The sequence below is a fragment of the Gouania willdenowi genome, chromosome 12, assembly GCF_900634775.1.
Source record: "Gouania willdenowi chromosome 12, fGouWil2.1, whole genome shotgun sequence".
NCBI lineage: Eukaryota > Metazoa > Chordata > Actinopteri > Blenniiformes > Gobiesocidae > Gouania > Gouania willdenowi.
Window position 1 is genome coordinate 32,191,098 of NC_041055.1, and position 9,551 is coordinate 32,200,648.

The window sequence follows — 9,551 nt, forward strand, 5'->3', positions numbered from 1 at the left end:
AATCAACACTTTGTAATTATCTGCAGTTGGGAAACACTTATTTTCCTGCTACCTCAGCTAATTGTAATCTATAATGGTGAAGATGATGAGGTGAAGGCACTAATAAAGTTATCTAAAATCTTTCAAACAAGCAGCTGGCAGCTACTGCAGTGAAAACACGGGGAATCAGTGAAACGTCAGAACTTCAGATAACGCTGATTCATCACTTTTATCGTCAGGAAAGATCCAGAAATAGTTTTTTCACTGAAAGTGTTGTGTGGATAACAAATCAGATGTATTTTAGGTATTTATCTGTGTCACTTTGTGTCTCTAACTAGGAAAAGAAAGAAAGGATACACAACACAACAACGCCAGAGACCTCGAGGCCTTTCAAATGTGGAAAAGTTATAGTTTTAATCCCTTTTTTGGACTTGATATACTGTATATATATATATATAAATACATACATACATACACTGTAATAGTCTCAAAGAGCTTTACAATATCAGCTCATACTCACATTCACACTCACATTCACACACCAATGGGACTGAGCTGCCATACAAGGCACTGGTCGACCACTGGGAGAAACTTAGGATGTTGAAATGGGATTTTAAAAACCACAGAAATTAGTTAAGAGTTGCAAATTAAGTGGCTAGAAATAGACAAACAAAGTGGTATAAAGGGTTCAAACTGTCAATATTGGCTTAAAAGTGGCATAATTGGTGTAATTAAACTTAAAAAGTAGAACATTTAGTTTAAACTGGCAAATAATGACTTCGACAAATCATGAATGTGGCTAAATTGGCAAAAATAAATATAAAATATGGTGAAAAGAGGTAAAAGTGAAAATAATGGATCAACATATGTGGAAAAGTGGTGGAAAGGGTTTATAAGTGCTGAAAATGTCTTGAAAGTAGAAAAATGGGTGAAAAAAACATTGAAATGTGATGGAGAAGTGTCAGAAATGGGAATAATGTGAATAAGTGATTAAAATAAATTAAAATATGGTGAGTTTGGTGTAGTTTCAGGAAAAGGGTAAAAATAAGCAAAAATGGGCTGAAATTGTTGAGAAAATATTTTTAGTTTCTAGTGATCACTTCCCAGTGTCTCACGGCCCCAAGGTTGAAAACCCCTGCATTAGATGATGAGTCTCGTCCAATAGCACTGATGTCCAGGACTTCTGATTGTTCAAACCTTACTTTTTAGGACTTTCTTCTGTTTGCGTGCAACAGGTACGGCCCTCCTTCACATCACTTTTTGAAATTAATCCAGGAAAAGTGTGTGTTGGCTACAGATTGGACATAATTCAAAGCGGTGCCTCCACAGAATTACCTCATCCTGGCAACGAGTCAGCAAAAAAAAACCTCTGCATGGAGCGGTGAGGCGGGTTTGGGGGTGTGTGCACAACGCTCAGTGCAGCGACTAATAAGAATGTCTCTCTCTAATGGCTTTAACGAGAACGTATGTGTCACGTGTGTGTGTGTTAGTTCATCTATTAGTGGGAATGCAACGTTTTCACAGTAAACTAATACGGTACAATGAGGTCACTGCTGTGGGTTAGAGTTTTTACACTGTCTTCATTAAGATATTCTTCCCTAAGCAGCGTATAATAATGTTAATTAAAAAAATATTACATTTTACCGGAAAATCTAGTTTAGGACGTAAATATTTTTGAAAACAAATCTATTGATTAAATAAACTTGCTTGTGTAATTACGTACTTAAAGTGATCATCTGCTGTTTTTACAAGTTTGGCCTAAAATCTCCTAAATGTCCTTATCAGTAGATCTATGTCTAAAAAAACACATTATTATGCACCATATATTCATTTAATTGTCTTTTAAAAATAGGACTACTTTGCAGTTTTAGAGCCTGTGTTCCTCCATTTTGAAATCATGTGATTGATGATGTCACACGGCCCCACTGCCTGTAAACATCTCATTGTTTTCTATTGGAGTGAAACATTCAGCCTGATTTTTAGATCATTTAGTAGATTTTTAGATGATTCAGCAGCTTTTTCAGTCAAAATAACAACTTGTGCTGATTTTGGTTGCTCTAAAAAAACATGAAAAGTAAAAAAAAACCTCTTGTTTACAGAAAGAGGATAAAAACAGTTGTGACGTGGAAAAAAATCTGAGTGCAGGGGATGACAGTTCCAACTCTGTAGTTCGTAATAGACGCAGGGAAAAAGAGCTCTCCTAAGGGACCTTTACTCTTTCTTAAACAGTGCGCTGACACGCTCTGGTGGCTGAAGTTAGAGAGTAAATCACGGACTGTTGAAGACACACAAACCCTGAGAATAGAAGAACTCCCACCAAAGTGTTTACTGTTACTCGCTAACTTCAACCATCAGAGCGTGTCAGCGCACTGTTTAGGGGAAGTAAAGGGCCCTTAGGAGAGCTCTTCTTCTCTGCTTCATTGTCTACTACAAAACCACAGAGTTGGAACTGTCGCCCTCTGTGGTTAAAAGGCAATTAAATGAATATGGTGCATTATAATGTGTTTTATTAGCCTTAGATCTGATAATAAGTACATTTCAAGTATTTTAGGCCAAACTTGTAAAAACAGTGGAGCCACGCCTTCCCTGATCATGCATGATGTATGTTTTATTTTGCAAAAAATAAAATAATGCATTTATTACCAGATTAAAAGAAAAATTTATACAACTGCTGTTTTTTTTTCTTCGTTTAATTTTTTTCGTCAAATCAAAGCAGTATTAATTTTTACAACTTTGATGTTTTTACAAAAATATTGCATGAAGTCACTAAAATATTAAACACATTATCGTCCATCGTATCGTATCATGACCTCAGCGTATCGTCCCACCCTAACACGCTACTATTGTGCAGAGGAGTGAGATTTGCTGTGACTTTGTGACAAATGTTCAGAGAATATTAGTAGCAAACATCAGAGCTTGATCAAAGATGGATGCAACTGGTAAAGTGTTTCAGAAGATGAATTGAGGGCCATTAATATTTGATTAATACACTGTACGTTATACGCTGACCTTGATTTAGCCTGTGAGGCTGCTGTGTTTGCAGGAAGAATGTATTTTTAACATTCTTATGTTTTCAACCTCATTTACTATGAGTAATTAATTATAGCTCAGGATTGAATTAGCAAAGCACCAAGCCTGTGAGCATGTATCAACACATGCTTCGCTACAATATGCATGAGCATTAGTGGTTTGTATAAATCAAATGTGAATGCACAATTCCATGGCCTTATTCCCAACTTTCATTCTGGGAATTGTTAGAATAAACTGTAACGTTTCACAGAAACTTCATCTTGGAGCAAAAAAACCTGAAAAATAATCTTCACCAAGTCATAACCCTGTTTTTGATTCAAAGGAACTTTGAATTGTCTGTACAGTAGCAGAGATCATCCTCTTTAAATAAGTAATAATCTTTAATAAAAATCATGATAAGTCATAAATAAGTAATAATAATAAATTAATAATTCTCATTAAATCCATTTAAATTTGCAGCATCATACTTCAGATTTCTTACCCATCCAAATAAAACGAAAAACAAATTTGTCACACTCATGGGAATTTCAAAGTAATTCTGTAATTTAAAAAGTAGAAACGATTAGTTTAAAATGACAAATCATGGCCATGACAAATAGTGAATGTGGTTAAATTAGCAAAAATAATCATGAAATACGGTAAAATGAAGTTAAAAGTGACAATAATGGGTCAATATGTGTGACATTAGGTGTAAAAGTGGTAGAAAGGGTTTATAAGTGCTGAACATGTCTGGAAAGTGGGAATAAATGTGTAGAAAAGACATTGAAATTTGATAATGAAGTGGCAGAAGCAAATAAATATTAAATTATTGATAGTAGTTGGCTTAATTGACTGTATTTAGCATGTTTGGCATAATTTCAGAAAATTTGATATTCAGTGAAGTCAAAATTAAAGGAAGATTGGTTTAAAAAAGTTAAAGAAAACTAAGTTGGATAAATTTAGAAAAGCAATGATTTTGAGTCTTGCTATTGAATTATAATAGTATAATAATAAGAGTTTTGTAAAAATACAAATGTATCCACCTTTTACAGGAAGGTGCTCTGATGAAATTGAAAAGAACTAAATGAAACTAATGGTTGATTTTTCAAATTTTTCATATAGCTACTTACAGTATATGTATGTTTTGGGACAATATTAGACATTTACACACTATTTTCCTCTGTAAATATTTACTAAATGTACCAAAAAGACGAATAAGTCACATCTCACTTATAATTTTCCCGCTTCAGTCAATTTTGTGAAAAACTTAATGGTGATTCACCAGGTGGCTGTATCATTAAAGTTCCATAATCATCAAATGGCAAAGCTAATGAATCAATTCCATTTCTTTTTTTCTCATAAACCACAGGCTGTCATCAGTGCAAAGCAGCGTCATCGTCGTCTGCGTTAAATAAACGTTGTTATTTTGCTGAGTTTCATCAACGTCCACACACGTCTGCACGTATTAACAGCTTTTCCTCTGTATATGAACCATTCATAATGTTTTATGGTGTTTTTTTAACTTTTACTAACAGCCACTTCCGTAGTGTCATCTGGAGCATAAATCATAAAACTATTAATAGTAGTTGACTTAATTTACTATTTCTCTTTGATACGTTTGGCCCAATTTCAGAAGATTTAATAGACAGTGAAGTCATAGAGTTAAAGTAAGATTGGTAAAAAAACAAAAACAAACCTGCAAACACAGGTACAGTACACAATGAAACAGAATGGAAGAAATTTTGAAATCGGTTAATGAGCATCAGTTGATGTTCATAAAATAAATAAAAAAGTGCATTCCTAATAGCAGGACACAGAATACACTTAACGTTCTTTATTTCAACACGAGCACAAAATATTCAGGAAAGTGTGAAACCACTCGTGGCAGATAATTAAAGTCAGCGTCAGGTAGTTTTTCCTGAGAAGAAGCCCCCGTTAGAGGCATGGTGGAATCCTAATCAACCATGGTGCTGACAGACGTTCATTCCACAGCCTAGGGTCAAGTAGGAGAAATAATGAGGAAATAGATCAGGTGGGGCGTGGCCAAGAGGAAAACCAGCCCGTGGTCACATAATTAACAGGAATGTTTGTCTGGACCTGCTGTACCTGTACATGCTGATCCTTTTTTTAACCTCTTCATAATTAATGAAGGTGTTGGCATATTTTTAGCAATACTGAACCACTTCAGAATCTGAATCAGAATCTGGATCAGAATCTGAATCAGAATCTGAATCAGAATCTGAATCAGAATCTGGATCAGAATCTGAATCAGAATCTGAATCTGAATCAGAATCTGAATCAGAATCAGAAAGAATTTTATTCACCAGGTACAGTTTAGAACAATACAAGAAAGAACACACACCAACACATCGCGGCTGCTGTTTTCGGCGCCGTCATGTTTAGATGAGAAGTAGGAAAAGAACATTGGGTGAGAAGAAGAGGTTAAAAAAAAAAAAGCAAAAACCAAACTTGGTCCTTGTAGGGAGAGGCAGAGTTTAGGATCATGAAAAAACTTTTCAGCAACATTGCGACAGAAACCAACAGACACAACGTTCACAGTCACTAAACCATAGCACGTGGGCAGGTGGGGGTGGGTGGTGGGTCTGGGAGTGGTGGCAGGGCGAAGAGGGGGAAGGAGCACGGAGGTGAGGGGGTGGAGGGAGGGCCGGTCAAAGCAAAGACAAAAAATGACCTTTGCTTCCCACGGATCCAGTCAGATGACGTTATGACGACCTGAGCAGGTCTGGTTCAGAAGACAGAGGTCCAGGTGGCGATAAGGGGGTGCAGGCGTAGGGGGGGGGGGGGGGGGGGGGGGTACAGAGTCTCAGATCTGCACATTGATCCATGGTGAAGGATAGAGTCACAACCTTGAGCTGGTGTGTGAGGAGGGCCAATGGGTCATAAGATGATCGTTTTGGTTTCAGGCTAGCACTGTCTCAGCAATAATCCAATAATGTGGCGTCAAACCGTCAGCCGAGCACTTATCTTCTCCAAGATCAATTTCATTTCACGTAAACGCTCCAAAGTAGCTTTTTGCTTACTTTTGAGTTTGTTCATCGTTTGAGTCTGAGTGTTAAGTGCTCTGCCCAATCCTTCAGAAATGAGTGGCAGCCTTCCCAAAACAGCTGCCAACGTAGCATAGCTCCGATCAACAGCATGCCTGCTACCATAAATCCAATTATGTAGATGTCCTCCACGTCTTTGATGGAAAGCACAGACACACAATCTTCCACTTATTCCAGGAATCCATCGTGCACTCGGCTGCAAACGTTCCATCTGGACACGCGGGCTCACCTCGGCCCGATCTTCTTGTTGAAAAAGTCAATAGTCAATAGCATTGAGACACCAGTTGATCTGTGGTTTTTGGATAAGTGCAAAGAGAGTCTCCTGTAGATCCACATGACAGAGACAGCAGACAAAACAAAGCAGGGAGAGATAGAAGAGAGAGAGCACAGAACATGTGATGGCCTTCACCGAGAGGCAGAACAGATGATTTCACTTCAAAAACGGTAACACATTTTTTGGGACAGATTTATTTCAAGTCCTTCCAGTTATGCCGATCAAATCAAATCTTATTGAACACTCTTCATAATGAACCATCAAATTCTTATGGGAAAAGTTTTACGTTTTGAAGCTGAAGTTGAAGTTAGTCTTCAATTTTTTTAAAAAATTCAAATCCCCTTACACACATCAAATATTTAGTTCAAACGCTTGAAATTGAAATTTTAAATTCTTGGTAAAAAAGAGCATTAAATATGGTGACAATAATGAGACACTAGACAATTTCCGCGGAAATCGTGGGAGGGGCTCGTGGGCGGTTGCCGGTTCGAAAGGTTCAAAAATGGCCAAACAGTTACAGTTTTAAGTTTTATGTGTTTAGCATTGCACTAGCGTTAGCATTGCGCTAGCATTAGCATTGCGCTAGCATTAGCATTACGCTAACGTTAACATTGCGCTAGCGTTAGCATTGCGCCAGCATTATCATTGCGCTAGCATTAGCATTGTGCTAGCATTAGCATTGCGCTAGCATTAGCATTGCGTTAACGTTTGCATTGCGCTAGCATTAGCATTGCGCTAACGTTAGCATTGCGCTAGCATTAGCATTGAGCTAACGTTAGCATTGCGCTAGCATTAGCATTGTGCTAGCATTAGCATTACCATTGCGCTAACATTAGCATTGCGCTAATATTAGCATTGCGCTAACGTTAGCATTGCGCTAGCATTAGCATTGCGCTAGCATTAGCATTGCGCTAGCATTAGCATTGCGCTAGCATTAGCATTAGCATTGCGCTAGCATTAGCATTGCGCTAGCATTAGCATTGCGCTAGCATTAGCATTGCGCTAACGTTAGCATTGCGCTAGCGTTAGCATTGCGCTAGCATTAGCATTGCGCTAGCATTAGCATTACGCTAACGTTAACATTGCGCTAGCGTTAGCATTGCGCTAGCATTATCATTGCGCTAGCATTAGCATTGTGCTAGCATTAGCATTGCGTTAACGTTTGCATTGCGCTAACATTAGCATTGCGCTAGTATTAGCATTGCGCTAACATTAGCATTGCGCTAACGTTAGCATTGCGCTAGCATTAGCATTGTGCTAGCATTAGCATTGCGCTAGCATTAGCATTGTGCTAGCATTGTGCTAGCATTAGCATTGCGCTAGCATTAGCATTAACCTAGCATTAGCATTGCGCTAGCGTTAGCATTGCGCTAGCATTAGCATTGCGCTAGCATTGGCATTGCGCTAGCATTGGCATTGTGCTAGCATTGCGCTAGCATTAGCATTACGCTAGCATTAGTATTGCGCTAGCGTTAGCATTGCGCTAGCATTAGCATTGCGCTAGCATTGGTATTGTGTTAGCATTGCGCTAGCATTAACATTGCGCTAGCATTAGCATTGCGCTAGCATTAGCATTGCGCTAGCATTAGCATTGTGCTACCCTTAGCATTGCGCTAGCATTAGTATTGCGCTAGCATTAGCATTGCGCTGGCATTAGCATTGCGCTAGCATTAGTATTGTGCTAGCTTTAGCAATGTCCTAGCATTAGCCTTAGCCTAGTATTAGCAATAGCCTAGCATTAGCAATAGCCTAGTATTAGCAATAGCCTAGCATTAGCAATAGCCTAACATTAGCAATAGCCTTGTATTACCATTACCCTAGCAATAGCATTACACTATCATTAACATTAGCCCAGTAAACAGTAAAACCATTAAACCCAGTAAAACCAGTACCACCAGTTATAAGTCCAGTTTATACAGTAGTATGTGTACAAACCCCAGTATGAAGGGAAAAAGCAGTGTAACCAGTTAGAAGTCCAGTTTAGACAGTAGTATGTGTCGAAATCCCAGTGTGAAGGGGAAAACCAGTTAAACCAGTTAGAAGTCCAGTTCACACAGTAGTGTGTTTAAAAATCCCAGTATGAGCTGAAAGTGAACAAACAGCTAAACATGTCAAAGTTTGAATTGTTGAAATCCGTTGGAAAATGGCTGAGCTGTGAAAGAACTAAGTTTTGAGTCTGAATGAGAACCTGCAAACTCCACACTAAAGTTGAATTTCATGATGAAGAGGATGAGTGATGACGAAGAGCTGAATTTTTGACACATTTCAACATTTGAATGGTGAAAATTGGTTAATAAATGGCCAAGTAATTAACAATTTAAGTTTTATGTTGAAAAGGAGAACCTGCAAACTCCACACTAAAGTAAAATTGATGATGAAGAGGATGAGTGATGATGAAGATCTGAATTTATGACACATTTCAAAGTTTAAATGGTGGAAATCGGTTGAAAAATGGCTGAGTAATTAACAATTTAAGTTTTAATGGTGAAAGGAGAACCTGCAAACTCCACACTAAAGTAAAATTGATGATGAAGATGATGAGTGATGATGAAGATCTGAATTTTTGACACATTTCAACATTTGAATGGTGAAAATTGGTTAATAAATGGCCAAGTTATTAACAATTTAAGTTTTATGATGAAAAGGAGAACCTGCAAACTCCACACTAAAGGAAAATTGATGATGAAGAGGATGAGTGATGATGAAGATCTGAATTTTTGACACATTTCAAAGTTTGAATGGTGAAAATTGGTTAATAAATGGCCAAGTTATTAACAATTTAAGTTATAATGGTGAAAGGAGAACCTGCAAACTCCACACTAAAGGTGAATTTGTGATGAAGAGGATGAGTGATGATGAAGAGCTGAATTTATGACACATTTCAAAGTTTGAATGGTGAAAATTGGTTAATAAATGGCCAAGTTATTAACAATTTAAGTTTTAATGGTGAAAGGAGAACCTGCAAACTCCACACTAAAGGAGTATTGGTGATGAAGACGATGGGTGATGAAGAGGAAGAGTGAATATGAAGGTTTGACTGGTTGAAATCAGTTGAAACCAGTCAGAAACCCTGTAAATTCCCCATTGAGAAGCAGTTTTGGGCTCTCAGAGGCCTTGTTGCCATGGTTACCCCATTCATTTCAATGGGAGACTCCTGTTTTTTGGTGAAATTTTCCTAAGTGTTTTTGAAAAATCTCAGGTTTCAATTCATTTCAATGGGCCTA

At 37.7% G+C, this 9,551-nt stretch overlaps 1 long non-coding RNA gene across 1 annotated transcript in view; it reads left to right on the forward strand.

Moving 5' to 3' along the window:
- The first annotated feature begins 601 nt into the window (after positions 1–601).
- Positions 602–9,551, forward strand: part of LOC114473064 (uncharacterized) — a 31,860-nt gene continuing 22,910 nt past the window's right edge. Inside the window, exons 1-2 of the long non-coding RNA XR_003675215.1 lie at positions 602–706; positions 4,986–4,991. This is a non-coding gene — a long non-coding RNA (uncharacterized LOC114473064). The remainder of the gene's footprint in view (positions 707–4,985; positions 4,992–9,551) is intronic.